A 4229-nucleotide genomic window follows, 5' to 3' on the forward strand; every position below is an offset into this window, starting at 1 on the left:
GATTAAAGGATATAAAATCATGCTTACCAAAAAGGTTGAAAATAGGTTTATTTTAACATTTGAAAACAAAAAAAAAAATGATACCTTACTGTTTTTATCTTCTACAACTGATTAGCCGAAAAAGTTTTAGATCATCTGGTTGAGATTTGAGTGTGAAATAAGATTTATTTGTTTCTAGGAAAAGAGATGGTAATTTTAATGAAGCTTGTTATTGGTCTTTATAATCAATTAAAACCCATATTATTGTTACACCAGTCAGCTAGAAATTGGTGACTCAAATGGATATGTATTAGTATTTTGTTATGTGGCTTAGGGTGTAAGGGGTGCTCACCTAAGAGGTGAGTCCCCTCTCTTACGCCCAATCAATCCTCGTGTGCCACGTCAACTCCCCTCTTAAACTCCCCTAACACCCTAAATTGATGGCGGCACTCCCCTCTTAACTCCCCTTATTTTCTTATTCAAAAAAAAAAAAAAAAAAGAAAAACAAGTGATTGGTTGGAAAATGTGAAAGGCCCCACCATCTCTCCTTCTTCATGCGGTGAACTCCCACCCAAACCACACCCCGATTCGGGACCCCGCAGTGATGGCGGCGGTGTTCCCGATCGGGGAAACCCTTCACCGATTCCCTTCCCCGCTTACACCCCATACACCCTTATGTTGTAGTTTGAGGATAAGGTTAAACAGTGGTGAAGTTTGACATTGAATACACAGAATCGAAAACGTATATACCCAAAAAAAAATTTATAGAACTGTGGGGTCGAAAACATACATAACCAAAAATTTCTATATGAAAACTACATATATAACACTACTGAGCGAAAAGTTATGATCGGATGGCTCCGCTGGTGGCACGATAATACTCCAGTGATCCGTTAGTGATTCAAATTTGTCGTTCAAAAAAAAAGTTATAAAAACTATCATCCTCCACACTAAAAGTTATGGCTACACACATTAAAATTTATCCTACACATTTTTAAAATTATCCTACACACAGCTCGTAATTTGTCATACATACCTCGTAATTTATCCTACACTTTAAATTAATTTTTTTTCTTCTTTAAAAAAGTATTTTTTAAAAATAAGTTAAAAATTTAATGTAGTTAGTTATTATAAAAAAAGACTAATAATTAATGATTTATCGATATACACTTACATTAATACTAAATACAAGAATTAAATAAGTAAAATAAACCATTCTTATTTCTAATTTGAACCCACGTAACGTTGGGTTCAAGCCACTGATATACCCTTCGACAACTTTGGTTATATTTATTAGCCTTTGTTATCTCTTTAATTTAATTTCTCTATTTATTTTCTTTCATTTCGTGGTGTATATATAAAGGGTCTGGTTATCCACACATCCCCTCAATTTATCCACACATTCCCTAACCTTATACACCCCTCATTGTCCTATACGCCTGAAAATGGACCCACCTGATAAGCCCCTCATTGCCCTATACGTTTACTTTTTGTTTACTTTTTCACACATCCTATTAATTGTCAATGATTAGGTGTCAGCCAATGATTGCCCAATTATTGGCTCTTTTGTGTGGAATAAAATTGGGGGGGGGGGGATGTGTGGGTTTTCATTGGGATGAAATATTATTTAAAAAAAACTTTATATATATTTTTTTTTAAATTGTTGTTAAAATAAAAAAAAAATATAAACACTTATATTTATTATTATTTATTGTTATAAAAGGAAGGTATATAAATGTCATTTTTTATTTAATATATTTAGAAAAATGGCAACATTTTTATTAGTTAATTATTATTATAAAACGTCAATATTTTTTATAATTAATATTATAAAACTTCTACATTTTTTTATCAAGTGTTAGTATAAAACGTCAACTTTTTTTAAATCAGTATTATAAAACGTCAACAGTTTTTTAAATTAGTATTATAAAACTTCTACATTTTTTTATCAAGTGTTAGTATAAAACGTCAACATTTTTTTAAATTAGTATTATAAAACTTCTACATTTTTTTTATCAAGTGTTATTATAAATCGTCAAATTCTCTATAATCCATAACGCAAATGGGTCAAAGACCCTACCCGACCCCTGGCCCGACCCGTCTGCCGGGACTAGTTATAACATTGTGTTTTAAATATGCATATGTTTTTTTAATAAGTATTATTATTATTATTATTATTATTTATTTTTCATTTCACCCGTCTGCCCGACCCGTCCCTGGAGTGGATGACGGTTAGTTTTCTCCGTTAAGTGAATGTGAAATGACAAATTTACCCTTCATCTTCCCCACTATATAAAAACAAAACAACCCCATCCCACCCCCACCCACCCCCGCCTTTCTCTGTGTTCCCCCCATCATTAACCACCAACCAACCCATTGATGAAATTATCTAAATACATCATCAAATATATTATATCTATAATAATTTATTTATTATATAAAGTCAATTACATATATATTCTTACTAGCAGTTTGTAAATTTTTGTCAAAGAAACAATTAAAAATAAAAAGGTAAATTACTTTTTGAGTCCCTGTGTTATAGTGGTTTTAACCACTTGAGTCCAAGATCAAAAAGTTTAACGTTTTGAGTCCCTATAACCAATTTTCTTAACCATTTGAGTCCAAATTTCTAACATTGTTAGCTAAGTCAGTTAAGTATAAGGACATTTTAGTCATTTTACACCTAGGTACAACAATTAATGCATAACATACTTACAAGATACTTTTAACAAATATATTTTATTAACATACACACATTGAATCACTCTCTCTCTCTCTCACACACTCTCTCTCTCTCTATCAGTACTCTTCCACCACCATCACCATCAATACACCACCATTAAAACCAACCTGTAACCACCACCTGCCGTCCCTTTCTTCAAACCACCGCCGCCTGCAACCACTTATGCCCAATCCGTCACCTTCAACCAACCCATAATCATCATCAGCCATCTTCATCGGAATCCACAACCATCTTCGTCGGAACCCACAACCAGTTCCATAATCAGCGGCCAAAATTCAGGTTTTTTGACATGTACCCTCCGATGCATAAAGCAGGTTCCGGTAGTTTAATTTTTTGCAGACAGCTTTCCTGTTCATGATTAAAAGAGCCTCAAATTAATCACACACATACACAACTTGAATGCATAAAGCAAGAAGACAAAGATGGTGTTTTGAGTATACCTGCAGAGTGAGTATACCTGCAGAGTAAAGTCCTAACAAGAATAAGAATCTTTGAATGAAAAAATTATTTTGAGATCAAACTGTAATTTTGGAAGTTTGAAATCTATATTATTATATGTAAACTTTTCACACCAGACTGATGTATATCTCATGACTATGATAAAAGATCAATCCTTTAGTCAAAAGTTACCAGAAAAGATTCATAGATATAGCGAAATTGATATATGAAAAGTGATGGGTTTGACTTTGCCCTTAAAAGTCAAACTGCACTCAGATTTATTTAAGAGCAGAGACGAGAGAAACCTCTTCGATGCAGAACAGAGAAGCAACGCTGATGAAGGTAGCGGGGACCAAAATCCAGTGGCAATCATCCCAGAGAATTATCGGAAGGGTCACCACCGATCATCTAGAAAAGGTCACCTTCTCCGATCATCTCCTTGTTCTGACTCTCACTCTCTTTGAATCTCTCTCTCAACTGTTTCTAACTCTAGATTTTTCTGTAAATATAAAGTGTGAAAGATTGTGTGAAAGTTTTCTTATGGAAGAAGAAAATGAAAGAGGGAGTGGAAGAGAGAGGGAAAGAAAGGCCAGAGAATGGTGGCCGTTTGATTGTGATTAGAATGGACGGTGGATGAGGGGTTTGGAATTGAGATCCGTGTGGTGTGCTTTCTTGTGATTTGAAAGGTGGGATATATTAGGTTATTTGTTTTTTTTTCTTTTTAAATTTGATATAGAAAAAATAATTAAAATTGAAGATTAAATAACAACAACCGACTAAGAATAGTTCTTTTTAAAGACGTTGTTACGGGGCATCACTTCTTTTTCATGTTATTATATATATTAAATTATATACACCACTTATATTTTAACTGTTTCTAAATTGTGCTTTGTCTTTATGGTAAACGAATTATTTAATTAAGTATTTTATTTTATATTTTAACCTATTTCCAATAATTGTTGGTATATAAACAAATTCAAGCAATTAAATTTAATTAATCTTTTTACCTATTAATCTTGTTAGTATATAAACAAATTCAAGCAATTAAATTTGATTAATCTTTTTAACT

General features: G+C 32.6%; 1 long non-coding RNA gene across 1 annotated transcript; it reads right to left on the reverse strand.

Annotated features, from left to right (window-relative positions):
- Positions 1-2624: 2624 nt before the first annotated feature.
- LOC110917119 lies at positions 2625-3744 on the reverse strand. The gene is made up of 2 exons (XR_002580349.2): positions 3466-3744; positions 2625-3070 (listed from the first exon to the last, which is right to left on the reverse strand). It is a non-coding gene; the product is annotated as an uncharacterized LOC110917119 (long non-coding RNA).
- Positions 3745-4229: the final 485 nt, after the last annotated feature.

Source organism: Helianthus annuus, chromosome 16 (assembly GCF_002127325.2).
Source record: "Helianthus annuus cultivar XRQ/B chromosome 16, HanXRQr2.0-SUNRISE, whole genome shotgun sequence".
NCBI classification, from domain to species: Eukaryota; Viridiplantae; Streptophyta; class Magnoliopsida; order Asterales; family Asteraceae; genus Helianthus; species Helianthus annuus.